Source organism: Podarcis raffonei, chromosome 1 (assembly GCF_027172205.1).
Source record: "Podarcis raffonei isolate rPodRaf1 chromosome 1, rPodRaf1.pri, whole genome shotgun sequence".
Taxonomy (NCBI): domain Eukaryota; kingdom Metazoa; phylum Chordata; class Lepidosauria; order Squamata; family Lacertidae; genus Podarcis; species Podarcis raffonei.
The window spans coordinates 59,201,155-59,219,430 of NC_070602.1; the positions used below are offsets into that span (position 1 = coordinate 59,201,155).

The 18,276-nt window shown below is 41.9% G+C and overlaps 1 long non-coding RNA gene across 1 annotated transcript; it reads left to right on the plus strand.

Annotated features, from left to right (window-relative positions):
* Positions 1–10,051: 10,051 nt before the first annotated feature.
* Positions 10,052–16,890, plus strand: LOC128414135 (uncharacterized). The gene is made up of 2 exons (XR_008330591.1): positions 10,052–10,384; positions 15,225–16,890. It is a non-coding gene; the product is annotated as an uncharacterized LOC128414135 (long non-coding RNA).
* The last annotated feature ends 1,386 nt before the right edge of the window (positions 16,891–18,276 follow it).

An 18,276-nucleotide genomic window follows, 5' to 3' on the forward strand; every position in this document is an offset into this window, starting at 1 on the left:
GTCCCACTAATATGCTTAGTTGTCATGACTGTCAGTTGCCTACGTCTACTCAAATTATTGTCTTGAACTTGAGAGAAGCAAAACCAGGATGGGTGGTTTTTTATGCCTTGTTAATCAAAATCTAGGCTGATCTGAGAGCTTTTTTCTTTTTGTCACTAGCTTGCTAAAATCACGGAATGGAAAAGGGGAAAACACAAATCCTTTATGTTTCAAGCTTAACCGTTCTTAATAGATAACATTTTATCATGCACTCATTTCTGTGGTAACCCAGGACACTATTTTAGCAACTCATTGCAGTTTGACTTCATGCCAGGGTCATGCACAGCTTTCAAAAGCTCTTTGAACAGCAGGACAAGCTACTAGATCCTGAATACAGGGAGATCAGACCACATATCACACAAAGGGAAAAAACAGAAGACAAAAAAAAGGAAGTTATTTCACACTATGCCTTTACATTCTCATCAAGTTTGCTGGCAAGTTTTATGATAGGATACAATAACTCTATTAAATCCTGGATTGTTGAATCAACATCTTTTTTCCCCTGGGAGCTCTCCCCAGTCCTGAAACTGAGTCTGTTATTTCTTCCATTAGCCAGCTCCAGTTATTACGGTAGCCTTTATTTCTGAACTTGTTACCTGGAATAGGGAGAGCCCTCTTCCAAGTAACTTTGACATAGCACATCACCTATGCAACTCCCTTCCAGATGAAACCAGATTGTTACCCACTCTAGCTATCCCTTTTGCAACTAATAGCTAGAGGAGTGGGAGAGTGATTTGGCTTGGGATCGTGGCATGGAAACAAAGGTTTAAAATTCACTTTCTTCTGACACTGTGGTTCCAAACCAAATAGCCCCTACTGCACAGCTACAGCCTACTGCACAGCTACAGTTTCAGAAAGAAAATGATGTGGGCAGCTCTAAAATGCAGCCCCACATCACAACTAGTTTGACCCTAACATTCAATATTACATAAGCATTTGCAAGGGAGTACTGACAATCTTAGATTATTTTTTTTGTAAATGTCTGACAGTTTAGAAATACACTGGTGAATGCTGACAGTCACCTAATTGTGATTGTCAGTACAGTGGTACCTCGGGTTAAGAACGTAATTCATTCTGGAGGTCTGTTCTTAACCTGAAACTGTTTTTAACCCAAGGTACCACTTTAGCTAATGGGGCCTCCCGCTGCCGCCGCACAAATTCTGTTCTCATCCTGGAGCAAAGTTCTTAACCTGAGGTATTATTTCTGGGTTAGCGGAGTTTGTAACCTGAAGCGTCTGTAACCTAAAGCGTCTGTAACCCAAGGTACCACTGTATTCACTGAATACTGAGAGGGAAATAAGTGTGTGTGTGTGTGTGTGTGTGTTTATCCACCCACCCACAGCTTCAGGCATTCACAAAATTAATTTAGAATTGTCACCTCACATATTAATGGTCATGGTTTCACCTAATTTCTGGCATCCACTACAATGTATAAAAAATAGGATTTTGCTTGCCTCTAAATTGAAACTCAAACAACAGGATCGTGCCCATCTTATTGGGAGGGAGGGAGGGAGTACTTATTTCAACAGGATAGACCAAAGTGTTGCAATTCATGAATTAATATTAGAAAGTCAACATAGTTAAGAACGAGCAAAGATTTGTGAATATGTTTAAATGAGACAAAGGTGGTTTTCATGAAGATCAGATATGTTTGAAAGGACTTCTGTCCTTTTCTTTCTGCATTATTGAGGCTGCAGACAAAGCTGAGGGGAAGAAATGTGATGATAAATTAAAACTGGGCTGTTTTACTAGATGATTGGCAGCCTATCAGTTAGGAGATAATCACTGCTTGTGCAATGTTTACAGAGAGTCCTCATGCTCTTTCCAAATCATTTAGTCTAGTAATCAGTGAGCCATGGAGCAAGATAAACACTTGTACAGAGTCAATAATAACCCTAATTCTTACTTCTATAATTAAAGAGGAAGAACCACCTGATTTTCTACATGGCATCAGTAATATAATTTTAACAGCAAAAGAAGCAAAGTATAGGGCCACTTTTTCAATTAATTAGAATTTTGTTGCCAAGGAATTAATCTGTTTTCCTGTATCTTCGAGAGAGAAAAAAATCCTGCTTTCAAAATGAGTTTCTCAGCAGGATTAATTATAGAAAATGTAGAGTGAATTTCATTGGCCTGGAAATACATTCAGCCTTTTGCTTTCCTTTGGATTAAGGTGCATGTGTGTGCGTGAAAGAGAGAGAGAGAGAGAAATGGGGGAGGAAATGACTGAATTCTTAGCATAAGCAAACGTAGGTAGACAAAGAATATATAACCTTCTGGCCTGCAATTATCATCCATCCTGTGTGAAATGGAGAAAGCTGTTCCTCCAGATTGTAGGTAAACATGTTTGAGTCAGTAATGGGTGGCTTCAGGTCTGAATTTCTTTGCAATTTTCTACTGCGGTAATACTGATGGGTTACTGCTGTCAGAGTAGACAGGGCTGCATTTGCTTTTATTATTCATTTGGCTTGCTCATATTAAAAAAATTACTCTGGCTGAATTTACAGATTGAAGAGGTAAAATGGCTTGATAAAACACAACCCAGTGTCTTCTGTGCTGAACAGCCATATGTAGCTTACAAGTGAAGAACCACGAGACGTTGAAGAAATACTGGGGAGAGGGTGTCCCTGGCAAGAGCTAGAGAGCTTCTTGTTGGGGAGTCCAGTGATCCACCCTTGGCTGCATTTTCTTTCCTTCTATCTGACAGTGTCACAGTTCTGTTCCAACTGCTTCTGCTAGGAAACAATGTGAGTTTGGGCAAGGAGGTACTGCACAAATACCAGCCTCATCACTTTCAGGATGGTGGGTGTGTCACACAGATGGTTGGGTTTAAATATTACTGAAGTCACGCTGTCTGCTTTGAGAGCTGCTGAGCATCAAGGGTGTTTTTTTCTATTCATGGATCATTTCTATGCTGTATTATAATTTAGGCAGATAATATCAGGGGGTTTGGGCTGGGTGTTCATCAGTATGCGGATGATACCCAGCTCTACCTCTCTTTCAAATCAGAACCAGTGAAAGTCCTGTGTGAATGTCTGGAGGCGGTTGGAGGATGGATGGCGGTTAACAGATTGAGGTTGGATCCTGACAAGACAGAAGTACTGTTTTGGGGGGAAAGGGTGGGCAGGTGTGGAGGACTCCCTGGTCCTGAATGGGACAACTGTGCCCCTGAAGGAGCAGGTGCGCAGCCTGGGAGTCATTTTGGACTCACAGCTGTCCATGGAGGTGCAGGTCAATTCTGTATCCAGGGCAGCTGTTTATCAGCTCCATCTGGTACGCAGGCTGAGACCCTACCTGCCCACGTATTGTCTTGCCAGAGTGGTGCGTGCTCTAGTTATCTCTTGCTTTGACTACTGCAATGTGCTCTATGTGGGGCTACCTTTGAAGGTGACCCAGAAACTGCAACTAATCCAGAATGCAGCAGCTAGACTGGTGACTGGGAGTGGCCACCGAGACCACATAACACTGGTCTTGAAAGACCTACATTGGCTTCCAGTACATTTCTGAGCACAATTCAAAGTGTTGGTGCTGACCTTTAAAGTCCTAAACGGCCTCGGTCCAGGATACCCGAAGAAGCGTCTCCACCCCCATCGTTCTGCCCGGACACTGAGGTCCAGCCCCGAGGGCCTTCTGGCGGTTCCTTATTGCGAGAAGTGAGGTTACAGGGAACTAGACAGAGGGCCTTCTCGGTAGTGACACCCGCCCTGTGGAACACCCTCCCACCAGATGTCAAAGAGAAAAACAACTACCAGACTTTTAGAAGACATCTGAAGGCATCCCTGTTTAGGGAAGCTTTTAATGTTTAATATACTACTGTATTTTAATATTTTGTTGGAGGCCGCCGAGAGTGGCTGGGGAAACCCAGCCAGATGTGTGGGGTATAAATAATAAATTATTATTGTTGTTGTTGTTGTTGTTGTTGTTGTTGTTGTTGTTATATATTATTGTATTCCAAAAACATCTGGAGGACTACAGGTTTATGATCCTTGGCTTAGATGAAGAGTCTTGGGCACTTTATTTATGGCATATGGCTTCTGATGCTATGAAAGCCTTCTCCAAATGATTGGGATCTAAGTCTCAGCATAACAGGCAAGCACAGCTCTTAGCCATTTCCCAATTAGTGGGGTTATTTCCCATGCCAGAGTATGGCTTCACTGGGAGATGAAGCTGCAGTTGTGTTCAAGTGTCAATAGGTAATCAGCGCAGAACTAAATGTTGGAATCAGAAGAATGGTACAGCTCATATCTGAAAGTCAACAAGGATGATGAAAGCCAATGACTATTATGGGCTTAGATGACTGAATAAAAGTCTGGTCCACATTTGTGATTATGAATATAAAACCAAAGGTGGTAGTTATTCCATGTTAATTAAGCCAGAGTGAAAATTCTATGTAGACTTAAGAAGGGCAAGGGCAATAGTAGTCACAGAGTTCTGTGATCTGAGCTCTCAGAAACTGAAGACAGTGGAGTAAGTACTGAGTAAAGGAATATGGATAGCTGTTCTAATATGAGTACTATAAATGGACTTTAAGAGACACACAATTAACTTTTACATAAAAGTCAGCAGTCTGATGAAAGGTGGAGGCAGAACCAACACTGCATGCAGCTTTATATATTTATGCAGAATTAGAAGTCATGAATTGGCAGGAGCTTTTCAGACAAATAAAACAATTCCTCCCAAGCAGTAATTAATTCCAAACCCATGGTTCTCTCACAATGAGCTGAAGATCTCTTTACAATGCAAATCATTGTCCATAAAGCTACAAGCTTCTCCCTAGTTCCTCCCAGCGCAATGTTTGTGCAGAAACAGGGAGCAGCATGCTAACCATCCCTCCATCTCTATTAGCCAATACAACATGACTGATTATGTGAGTGGTTGTTGCCTTTGTGCTGATTGACGCTACTTTGGGTGAGTGGACTATATTTCTTTTTTCATTAGACTTCCACAAGACTCTTGAATCCTACTACTGCCTTTTTCCTTAATTTGCCTTATGCCAGATAAGGATGGTTGGTTGACTAGATGAGCGATGGAAGCCATGTTGAGTCTTGGAAGACTACTAGGCCAGGCTGGGCTCAATATTCTATCATTTAATAGGGCTTTCCCCATCTACTGGCAAAATAAGGTGGCTGTTTCAGGTGGCTGGTTTTTGGGTGTCATGAAAGGGCAGCAGATAGTTTATTAAATATATTCACCCATTTTTTTAATCAAGGGAGTGGGAGAGGTGCCAGTGGGATTTTCTGCTTTGGGTGGCAAAATAATTTCTCAGGCATTGGGTACTATGTTGTTTTGTGCATGTGGATGCTCTTCTTCAGATAGCAACATGGCTTGGGCTGGCCTTGGGTCCAAGGAGCCAAAATGCTGAAGGCTAACTCTGGTGAGAATTAGCAGCCACATTGTCTGTTCTGAAAAGACTAGGTGTCCTCAAATAGTAAACTTTCTATAACACAGTTTGAGGCAGCCAGATGCTAAACTAAAGGAGCTGAAACACAAGCGACCAGTACTTTCTCAATAATTGTCATTGTAGGACCTCCATCTAACCTTCCTTTATGGCACTGAAACTGCCATTTCTGATGGGAAAAGGCACTCCTAGTCTATTAGCAAGAGTGTGAAAGTGAGATTTCATTTCACAGTCCATCTCCTTAAAAGGCTGTCAAAGCAGCAATAAATGGAGGATCAGTTGAAATCAGTGACAAAAACTTCCATTGTTTGTTACACTACTACATATCATAAGATGAGCAATTTCCACTCCAGTGAAGATTCTTGCATTACACCTTCCCACCTGACACTTAGCACTTCAATAATAGTCAGAACACAGGAAAAAAGAAGATTATAGCTTTATGTTAGTGACACTGGAGTTATGTATGAAGAGGCACTTCTGTTCAAATCATCTGTTTCATGCACTTACAGCTATCTGAATATATTAACCTTTGGGTTCATTTTTGTACTTGTTTTTTGTGTTTTATATTTAAAGTTCCATACTCACACACTTTTAAGCTACTGACATTTTGAAGTTATTTGTTGGATTGTTGGAAATGTCCATATTTTTAGCACATAGTTTGCATTTAAATTAAAGCTTTCTTTAGAAAATGTGCTATTTATTTGATTTGATTTACTGTATATATTTATAAACCGCCGACCATTTCACAATACCAGAGTGGCATACAAGGTTAAAGCCATAAAACGAAGATAAACCTTACTTGTAACAACCATTGTTAGCACTAACTCTCCATTCTGTAGTACTGTGGGGATGATAGCTTAAACATTGAATACTCAGTGTAGTCATGTAGCAGAAGAGTTTATTTGCCTCTTACTGTAATTTCATGTTGCTCCTCTGCATGTATATGTACCAAAATAAACACTATGCCTTTCCTGAAGCTGGATTCAGCTGCACCTATATAGATAACTCTATAGGACTTTGGCATAGGTTTCCTACCCAACTGCCCCTTATTTTGGAACTTCCTCATATGTTAAATCTACACATGAGAAGAGAGAGTGGGAATGGGTGCATTGAGCATCATAACCCTATTGCCCTCCAATTCACAGGGTGAAGTTGGGAATCTGGGAGCCTGATCTTTCCACATAGCTTCCTCATACAATATAGAACCCCAATTATGTAGGGTCCTAAATCTCACAGGGAGCCTCCCTGCTTTGGGTCTTCACCCTCCATGAATTCAAACTCAGTGAGGATGGCAACAGAGCCTGTACCCGGGCTATGCTTTGCTCCCTTGCATGTAAGTTTGATACACAAGCAGAATGAGGTTGAAACACACCCTGGGGTCACATTTCACTGCAGAACTGACACTAAAGTAGCCCTTCTAGGATGTAGTCCCTGCACAGTTGTTGAAAACAAAGACCCCAAATTTTCATCCATTTCCAATTTGTGTTCTGTAAGCAAAAGACACCAGGGCAAAACACATCTCATGAAATCTATTGGTTCTTGGTATCTTGCTCCACATATTGGAGTAAAAGAAAGATCCCATGCAGTTTTTCAAGTGGAAGCTGATCCAGAAACGATTAGTGTTCTTGTGACATACCACACATAGCTTCATTTCTGGGATGCATGACCAATCTGACACACGTTTGAGTTTGGCTAGGGGTGGAGAAAAAAACCTCCTCAACTAGTTTATGCTCGTTTCTGAGTTTCTCATCAAGACTTAAAGTACTGGGGAGGGGGAATGTCCCATACATTTTCAAGCAAAAGCTGATTCCTGGAAGCAGATTAAAGCACTCTTCTCTTGCTTCAGCATGTGTGGCCTTGTCTGAGACATTCTATAACCTGAAGATAAATTGGAAGTCACCTTGAGGTAGAAAACTACTCCATATAATTGTCTGTGTTCCTTTTGGGAAGGGTTATACCTTGCCTACATAGCAGGAACAAGTGTTCTTGCTGTATCATGGTGGGCTAAGAATGCTCTGCTCTTAGGTAGTCAAATAGTTTACCTTATACAGCCTGGGAAGGGTGTGTGTGCACGTGCGACACTCACATATACGAATGCCTTTTCCAGAATAACTGTTTCTTACCAGCAGAAATAGTGTAAAAAAGGGAAAGATCAGAGGAATTATTAACGTTAGCATTAAAGGAAAGCTCTGCCTTGTTTATTCCTCCCCTCCCCTCCCCTTCACACCTTCCTTTAAACACACACACACACACACACACACACACACACACACTTAGTCAACAGTGTTTTCTTGCTCTATTGATTTTAAAAAGGATTCTCTGCTCCCTGCTGTTAGATTATTTCCAGGAGACTGTCTCAGGTCAATAGGCACAATAGTCTTCCTCAGCTAACTCACTCATCATACTCTTGCACATTCTCTCATACACGACGCAGCAGGCAAAAGGGTGCAGCCTATCAATCTAAACTAAAGTGAAAGCAATGAATCTCATGCCTTTTGCTTTATTGTACACGTTATACCATTTTAGGTATTAAGTGACTTCTCTGGGGGTTTTCGGCCAGGACTCCCTAGGGCTATGTCCAGGAATCTGTTACAAATGCCAGGGCTCTGTTGCGGTAGATGTAGAATAATAACAGGCTCTCCCTGAACATATTTGGAGTGCATTTCCCTCACCAATGACTAAACATATTTGGGATTATAGACTAGAAAGATTTCAGAATAGAAATCGTGATTTCCAGAAGATTGTGGTTTCTGCTTTTGTTATAGCCATGGCTTTGTTATGCTTTGTTTTGGAATAAAATTCACAAGGGAGAGGGGAGGGAAAACAAAATTCAGATTTCAGTTATTTCTAAATCAGAATTTGTAACTCAAGTGCTATGCTGCCTGCTTAAACATATGAGCATATGATTTACTGTTTTTGGAGAAAAAATACACAACGGCCAGATTTCCAATAAAATAATCAAAAGGTTGATTTTCCATCTTTATCAAGCTTTAATACCAGATCAGTGTTCTATGAAGGGCATTATAACCACGCAGACCCAGCCTAATGTTTTAATATTTTCTGAAGTTAAAATCATTCACAAGATTTTGGGATATAACTGCTTGCTGAGGGCCACATGTAGATGTTTCAAAGTGATAAGAGATATATTAAAAATGAATATATACTTATTTAAAAATCAACTGCATAGATGATAACAGGATTATTTTAATTATAGGTCTTGTATTAGCAGAAACAAAAATCATTCTGCAGTTCAGCTGATTAATTATTTCCCAGTGCAAAATCCAGTGTAATTCAATAAACATTGTTTCCATGGACTTGGACAGCAAATTTGCAGGATGTTGCCCTACAGTTGCAACAGCATTCAGGAATGGAAAAGGTTAAAGAGGCTAATTTGAAAACAGCACAGATTGATGGAAGCTGTTAGGTGAATGCAATGTTTGTCAGGTCATGGTGGCTTGAGTTTTGAGAATAAATATTTTATTGTGTTTTCCATTTTGATGTTGCAAACCCATCAAAACCCAGTCAAAACATTCTTAAGCATGTTGACTTCAGGTCTCTGATGCCTTGGCTCCCAAATCACTTACAAGGAAATATTTTCTGATGCACATGGGTGAAATTGAGAATCTGGGGGACTGGTCCATTTCAGAGGACCAGAAAACCAGGAGAATTTCCATGCATGCTCTGTAAAGCTTTTGTTCTTAGACTATACTGTAGTATAAGAATGCAGTTGAGTCAATTGTACTGATGTGCTGCCACATGAGGACATAAGAAGAAACTGTAGCCAACCAGATGCTTATGTGAAACCCACAAACAGGATTTGTGGTTTCCAGAAACTGGTATTTGGAAGTATTGCTGCTTTCAACTGTGGATGCAGAGCACAGCCATCATGGCTAGTAGCTACTGATAGCCTTATCCTCCCTGAAATTGTCTAATCCTCTTTTAAAGCCATCTGTGGGTTCTATAGTTTAACTCTGTGCTGCATGAAGAAGTAGTTTATTTTGTCTGTCTTGAGTCTTTCAACATTCATATGACCAAATATAATGACTTCAACTTGGTCAAAAAGAGGCAACTTGTGTCCTTGGCCCAGTGTTTTGGGCCGAGCCATCTCTGCCATTATTGGTGCAGTGGCTGTCACAGTTACCCCAGCATTCCAAGCCAGAAGCAGAATTTGGATTTGATATCCTGCTTTATCAGTACCCTAAGGAGTCTCAAAGCGGCTAACCATCTCCTTTCCCTTCCTCCCCCACAACAAATACTCTGTGAGGTGAGTGAGGCTGAGAGACTTCAGTGAGCAGTGTGACTAGCCCAAGGTCACCCAGCAGCTGCATGTGGAGGAGCGGGGACGCGAACCCGGTTCACCAGATTATAAGTCCACCGCTCTTAACCACTACACCACACTGGCTCTTTTTCATGATGGAAAATAGAGCTGGATAGGAGTGGAAAGGGAGGCAGAACTGCTACCAAAAAGCCACATCTCTTTGGATCAGCTGCATGGGTCCCATAATACCCCTGACTTCTGCTTCTGCAAAAACCGAATAGGGATTGTGCTGCTGTGATGGCTATATATCTGTATTTCACAAGAAGACCAGCACACCTTGAGAAAACTTTTTTAAAATGTCAGCTGTGGTGAGATAAAAATTCCAAAATGCAGAAAAATATATGCTTATGAAATCCATAAGAAATAACAGTGTTAAGGATCCATTCCATGGATGCGTGTACACAACCTTTGTCCAATCACAGGGAGGACAATGGGGGAAGGAACAAAGCAGAAAGGGACTAATTGAATGGTGGGTTCAGATATTTCTCATCTCTCTGTTTCAGGGCACATGCAGGCTGTTGCTATTTTGGGGTGGGATTCAATCACATCCTGGCAAATTCAGGTTGTGCAACAAAGCTAAAAGACCAGACTTTCTGGACTTTCAAGGAAAGTGATGAGCAAATGTACAGGTAAGTGTGGGGTAATGATTCATTTGATGCCACATCATCTAACCGCCCTGCAAACAAATCAGAATAAATGCTAAATAAAGAGGCCAACAGGAAGCACCCTCAGTCTCAAGAGTTTGTACTTCAGTCAGGGTGGGCAATAATGGATAAACCAAGAAAGAGATGAAATATACCCTAGCTTCCCTCTTAAAGGAACCTCAAACAAGGAGTCTTTAATGTTTCCCATTTCAATTTTATAGACCTGGGTCTTTGAAAAAACTGGATTTTCAGCTTAGCCCTTACTTTATTCTCCTAGATCTAAGTAACCAAAATAGCTCACTTGTTCCAGGCATGATAGACTGCTATGCATTATCTGAAGTGTCAGAAAAACATCCATGAATACAAAGCCACGAAGGCCAAAAGCCCTAATAGCAAAATATATGTCAGATACTGGAAGTGTTGACAACAATTTCCTACAGCGGGATACAATATTTGACAATCAATGTATCAGCTAAATGGCAGTATGGCGATAAAGGACCTTGACTATAACTGCGTGTTCAAAACTAAGAGAGACACCATCAAGCCCACAAGCTTAATTTCTTTGAGCCTAATGTGATAAATTGTGCCAATTTAGGGAATTGCACTTTTGAACTTTAAATATCAGTGGAATAACTCACTCCAAGCCTTTTTTCAACATGCAAATAATTAAATTATTTTCTGCTTTACCCGAATTCCTGGGCCACATTATCATGGATTGATCAGTCCTACTCCCTTGCCACAGGTGACATTAGTGGGAGTTGTTGTCTGGCAACAGCTTTCAAGGGAAGTCTACTTTATGATGGACTGGGGCTGCTAAATTAAACTTTAATTTATCCTTTGGGAAGTTTAAAGCAACTCCTGTTTCTGAGCTGAGTACTTTGTGGATTGTTTTGTATTTCCAGATGCTAACAGAGAAATCCACCCCCTGCTCATGCTAGGCTTGGGTAGAGGTGGATTTAGTGGAGATGTCCTTCCTTCTAGCTTTCCTGGCTAAGCTGCCTTCCCTCTGGCTGCTTGGGGGCAACAGGCAGGATCCCCACTGGTGGCACAAGCAGAAAGCTCCAACATGGGGCATTCCAAGAGTAGGGAGGAGCTGAGCCAGCCTGGGGTCAATGGGTTTCACTGCATTCATGCAATGGCATTGGACCTGATCTGAACCTGATCTCTGAGCCAATCTGCCTGACCCCTACCTTCTGCCCCATCTGCCATGCAGTCACTACATTCAGCCCTTCTGTGTGTGAGAGAGAGGAAGAGGGTAGGGTTGAATTGTGCCCTAAATCTACTTTCAAAGCTGGGTTTTGGCGTCATTTCCCCCCCAATATGTGAGGTTATTGCAACATCTAATGTAGTCTTTTAGTTCTCTCTTCCACCCCTCCCCCAGGTCTATTATGTTTTATCTACTATAAGAGGTTTATTCCAACTCAAAATGTATTCTCAAGAATGTTCAGGACAATATTTGTAATAAGAATTAATCTGTGGGTGCAGAAAAGCCAGTTGGCAGTGAACGGTCTTACCACCTTAACTGTGCCTGTCAAGTTATTCTGCAGTGGGCATTTATTTGAATAATAATAATAATCTCAAGCTAACTTGTTGTTATTATTACACTGTGTCTCAGAAGCGAGGCAAGTTGCCTTATATCTGGGCTCAGAAAAATGCAGCAGTAAAACAGGTATGAGTCAAACTCCTCTTTCTTTTTTCCTTGACGGTTAGCAGCATGAACATTTTCTTTGAAGTTCCATTTGTCACAGATTCACTCTCTCCTCCATGCATGTTTGTACTTCCCTGTGAAATTCAGAACTGAGACAGAAGCTGCTCTTGTATCTCAGAGGGGCCATGTACATTGTGCCCATGTAATGAGGCCTCTCTTGAAGTGCAGTTTTTGTTCAATAGCAGAGTCCAAATGCATGTAAAGTGCATGTAATTCCTTTGCTCCGAGGCTTCTGCTGTTCCCCCTTTCCCAAACCAAACTGCAAAATTATATTTTAATCAATTATTCATAGCTTAAACTCGGAGCTAGTGAAACCAGACCCAATGGAATTACAAGTACTAAGCTGTTTCTGAAGTTCCTTCAGGTTGCCCACCAAAGAGCTGCAGAGCTATTCCCATCTAAGAATCCAGAGATGCTGTCACCAGGTTGCAAGTTAATTGTTATGTCCAGATCACAAAATAGGAGCACAACTGTTTTCGGTACAAATACAAAAGTTCACAGCAGTGAAGGTGTCTTCCATAATGAAAGCTTGGTGGCATTGCTTTGGCATTGTGTTGAGAAAGGAGGAAATGATACTGGGCAGTGGGCTTTTAGCTGCACTTCCTGAGTTCCATCTTGACCCCCCATGCTATTTCACATATTGATGAAGCTGCTGCAGGAGGTCATCTCTGGATTTGGAGTTAAGTGTCACCAATATCTTGATGGCAGTCAGCTTTATTTCTCCATGGTGGATTTGTAGAAAATCAGGTGCAGTTGTAGAAAATTTGGAACATTGTCTGAGCTTGATAAAGGGCTGGATGAGGGTCAGTAAACTGAAACAGATGTACTATTGGTGAATGGCTCTCCAGTCTTGGAAGGGGAAAGGAATTCATTCTTTGTGGGATGGGATTGAACCCTGTCTGAAAGATCAGGTTTGCCACCTGGGAATACATCTTGATCTGGTTTTGTTGATTGAGGTTTAGGTGTCCTCAGTTCTACAGGGTGCTTTCTACCAGCTTAGACTGGGATTCCAACTGGGACCTCCACTAGACAGGGATAGTTTGGCAACAGTCTGGTGACAGCCCTTTTAGACTACTGCAATGTGCTAGACATTGCGCTTCCCTTGAAGACAGTTCAGAAGTTTAAAATACTGCAATTTGCCTGAGACTGCTGGTGTCATGTGCCCTAGTCTTGACTCACACTGAAGCACAAAGGAGGAAATGAATAGAGTTGAATCAGCAGTTGAATCATTATTGTCCTCTGCTCCAAGTTCTTCCAGATCAGAGGAAGTTGCTTCTTGAAGTCCCAGAGTAGTGCCTGTCACTTCCACAAAGCAGGAGCCAACTGCTCTAGAGCAAGGCAGTGACCTTTTAAGGGCACAGACTTCAAGAGGGTAAGGCCAACAGTGGGAATAAACTGGATAGCCTTCAGAAGGCTTCGAAGGGCCTGTGCACCTCACTGATGCAACAACTCTTCTTCCATGTATAAAAATACTCCAGCCAGCTTTCTTACAATGCTCTGTCCAAGGTCCTGACTACTGATGCCTTGCCCAAAACAGACTCTGCCTTACCTTCCTTGACCTGACCTTACCAGATGTAACTCTGCCTGGCCTGACCCTATTGGAAATGAGTCTGTCTTGCTGTTATGCTGCCCCACCAGTAGATGGTGTTGTTGCAGTCTACTTTGCCTGGAAGCTGAGAGTCTGGCCAGAATAGGACAGCTGGGAACACATCATGACAGTTTTGAGACATTTACAATTATTGTTGGTTCATTTGGATGATGGATGGTGGCTAACAGATTGAGGTTGAATCCTGACAAGACAGAAGTACTGTTTGGGGGGGACAGAGGGCGGGTGGGTGTGGGGGACTCCCTGGTCCTGAATGGGACAACTGTGCCCCTGAAGGACCAGGTGCGCAGCCTGGGAGTCATTTTGGACTCACAGCTGACCATGGAGGCGCAGGTCAATTCTGTGTCTAGGGCAGCTGTCTACCAGCTCCATCTGGTATGCAGGCTGAGACTCTACCCACCCACAGACTGTCTTGCCAGAGTGGTGCATGCTCTAGTTATCTCCTGCTTGGACTACTGCAACGCACTCTACATGGGGCTACCTTTGAAGGTGACCCGGAAACTGCAACTAATATAGAATGCAGCAGCTAGACTGGTGACTGGGAGCAGCCACCGAGACCACATAACACTGGTCCTGAAAGACCTACATTGGCTTCCAGTACGTTTCCGAGCACAATTCAAAGTGTTGGTTCTGACCTAAATGGCCTCGGTCCAGTATACCTGAAGGAGTGTCTCCACCCCCATCATTCAGCCCAGACACTGAGTTCCAGTGCTGAGGGACTTCTAGCAGTTGCGAGATGTGAGGTTACAGGGAGCCAGGCAGAAGGCCTTCTTGGTAGTGGCGCCTGCCCTGTGGAACGCCCTCCCATCAGATGTCAAGGAAATAAACAACTATCTGACTTTTAGAAGACATCTGAAGGCAGCCCTGTTTATGGAAGTTTTTAATGTTTGAAGTTTTATTCTGTTCTTAATGTTCTGTTGAAAGCCACCCAGAGTGGCTGGGGAAACCCAGCCAAATGGGCAGGGTAGAAATAAATTGTTGTTGTTGTTGTTGTTGTTGTAATTATATCCAAGGCCAATTCAAAGTGTTGGTTTGACCTTTAAAGCCATCACACCTTGAGATAGACATACCACAAGGGCTGCCTTCTGCCTACCTAAGCATAAATGCCCTTCTCAGAAGTGCTGCTACCACCACCAGAGAGCTGGTGTATGTATGTAGAGAGGGCTTTATTTTCTATGATGCCCTAGTTGTGCAATGCCCTCCCTAAGGAGGCTTGCCTGGCATCTGCCTTGCTATCACTAAGGCATCAGGTAAATACATTTTATTATCTCGGGTATTTTTTTTATCAATTAAAATAGCATACGGAGGATGCTATATTGTAAAATGCTGGATTTTTTAAAATGTTGCTTTTTAACATTCAAATTCACAGGTGTGTATTGTGCTAGTGATTGTTTTATTACCTCCAACTTATGGATTGTAGGTGTTGCTGCTTTATTTTAAACCACATTGTTAATAAGCCTGAGACATGAAGGCAAGCAACATCAACTCCGCTGTGTGGGAATCCCTTGCAGACGACCGTAGTGCCTGGAGACACACAGGTTGTGCATCCATAGAGGTGCCCAGAGGAGGAATGACCATTGGGAGGAGAGCAGAGAGAAGAAACGCCATGGTGCACCTGCAGCAGCGCAAGTGGACCCCTTCATCTTCTCCAGCTGCAACAAAACATGTCTCTCCTGTATCGGTCTCCACAGACGCTGTGACTTTGCAACAGTTTGACTTCACCCACAAAGGCACACTCCTCCATTGTCTCCCGAGACAGACAGATACCAACAACGTATAAGCCCAGGATCAATATTAGGAAGAGTTTTCTACAGTTCAGAGCAATCCTACTGGGCAGGGGAGAGAGGCGTGGTGGTGGATAAACAGCAAAATCCAAGGCCTTGCTAGGTCTTTTTTTTTTTTTTTGATCACCGTCATTGAGAGGTTGCCTCAGGGGTGATGGACTATCTCTCCTCCTCCAAGGGCATGCCAAATGAATTAGGATGGTGGCATTCGGGGTCCATCCTTACCCAGTTTGCCCCAGCCACAAACCCCAGGGCACTCTTCTTTGCCCCATGACTGGTCACCTTCACTGTAGAAGCAGCAAGCAGACTTTTCCTCTGCTGCTGCAAAGACGATTCCTTGATCAGACCTTCCTTTCCAAGGGTTGGGCTTCCCTCTCCATCAGAAAATAAAGAGTTTCACACCTCCTTTTTAAGGGTAGGATTGCGACTTTAATAACAAAAAAAGAAAAAAAAATTAGCTGAGCGAGATGCTAAGAGATGAAAGCTTTTTGGATACCATCATTTCTTTTTCTTTCAGCAAGATGAGGCTGGCCAAGCAAAAACTTCCAAGCATTCTTCTAGTGTTGACTGTCTGGAGGGCGCCTTCAGAGTTCTCAAGAATCGGAGCCTGGCTACTTTACAACTTGTAGTCAGGCCTTTAATCAAAGGCCAAGCAATACAAAGAGTGCTAAAGTGCTTTCTAATATACATCTCATACTAGCTGAGCCTGGAAACCATAACCTTTTGATCTAACACAATTTTAGTAGGCATTATGGAAACTCTGCCAAAACGGTCAGAGTCTGGCTAATGCAATAATATATACGTGTCTGTATCCTTGTCACATTCTTTTACTTCATAACGTTTGTACATTGCATGGCCTTAGTAAGAGATCATTTCCCCCAGACATATCTAGGAAACAATGAACCCTCAGATTGACCTGAAAGTCTCTGTAAACCCCTCAGGAAATGCTGGCTTGCAGGATCTGAGGATCAAAGCAGAAAATGTCCAATGTTAAATGATTAACATTCTTTGTATGATGGATTGCATGGGGTTCCTAAATGATTTTTGTTTTCTAATTAAGGCTTTTGTTTAATGCTTGGTCTCATATTAAATAACAACAATACCCTGAACACTAGGCCATGCAGTTGCTGCTAACACCGCGTTAATTAGATTTTGATTTATATGCTAATTTTATCTACATATATCAGGCTTTACATGCAAACGGTCAGGTTCTGATTTAGTAAGAATGATAGTCGCTCCACCAAACTGTTTGCATGACAAAGAAATCCCTCAACTGTATGTACACAGCCTAGGTAAAACACAGTCTTTTAAGCACCCCCAACTTTCTCTGGTTGTTGTGTAGTGGCAGTTTGGCGGGGGGGGGGGCGGGGAGAAAATAAAACTTATCATGGTCTATTGGCTTGCTTTGTTTTTATTCTTATGTATTTTGTGCTTTTATATTCTATTTTTATGCTGTGAACTGCCCTGAGATCTTCGGATGGAGGGCGGTATACAAATTTAATGAACAATAATAATTATGATTGCAACAACTTGATAAGAGAGACATCATTAACCCCATTATGACCAGAGGGGTGTGTGTGTGTGAGAGAGAGAGAGAGAGAGAGAGAGAAAGAGAGAGAGAGAGAGAGAGAGAGAGAGAGAGAGAGAAAGAGAGACTTGCTTAAGGCCATCCACTTAGCACACTGCAGAAGTAAGATTTGGAACAACAGATTTCCTGGTCCATATCTGTAATTTACAGCCAAGTGCGGCTTACTCCAGCGTAAGAGGGCTATATTCCTAGGTATGCTCACCTGGCAGTAAGCCCCACTGGACACAGCAAGATTCACTTCCAAGTAAACATGCACAGGATAGTTCTGTCTGGAACACTATATTAGCATATCTTTTTGATGGAACACTAAACTCGTAGTTTGGTGTTCTACTTTTACAGGCTCTAAAGTTTATAGGAGCTAGGAAACGGGAAAAGATTAACAGTAAATCTTATTATGTGTATATCCTATTATGTATATCCTTTATCAGTCAGAACACCTACAAGACAACTCAATGTTGAAACAAAAGGAGAAATCCTCATTTAAACTGAGTGAACAAGTAGTATGGCACTTTCAAACATTATATTACCAAGCGTCACAACTGGTTGAATTATTTAAATTTTCTCAAGGAGCCTGAACAAGCTGATATTCCACTACTATTTTAGTCAAGCAAGTTGATATCTCAATACCGTTATGAGCTCTTGTTTGATTAGGCGAGAGAGATTATACTTCATAAATTAAACCTAATTCAATAATTACTTCAATTCAAGATAATTGGGATTCATTAAAGAATTGATTAAATCCTCCGGGGTCACCATTAATTCCAATTTTCTATAATAAAATGTTCTATCCATGATACAGTCTACAAGTATTGCACTTGCAGCCTAAAGATTCAAGGATTGTGTCATTCTTGGAGATTATGGTAAGAATAATTTAATTTTTACACAAATGTTCTGTGAAAAATGGGTGGAAAGTGTGTTTGGATTTCTATTTTAAACCTTAGGGAGCTGCTGCAATAATGAGCTGGATAAACCAATGGTTTGATTTGCTATAAGGCACCTTCCTGTGTTGCTATGTAGGTAGATCACATCTGCATCTGCACTTGCACAGAAATGCAAGAAGACAAGAACATCTCCAGTCCTACCTGGAGAGGCCAGGTATTGGAAGCTTTAACATGCAAAGTATCCTTTATCACAGAGCTATGATCCTTCTCCAAAGGGCCCATTCAGTATGGCTGTGTATCAGCTTTGAAC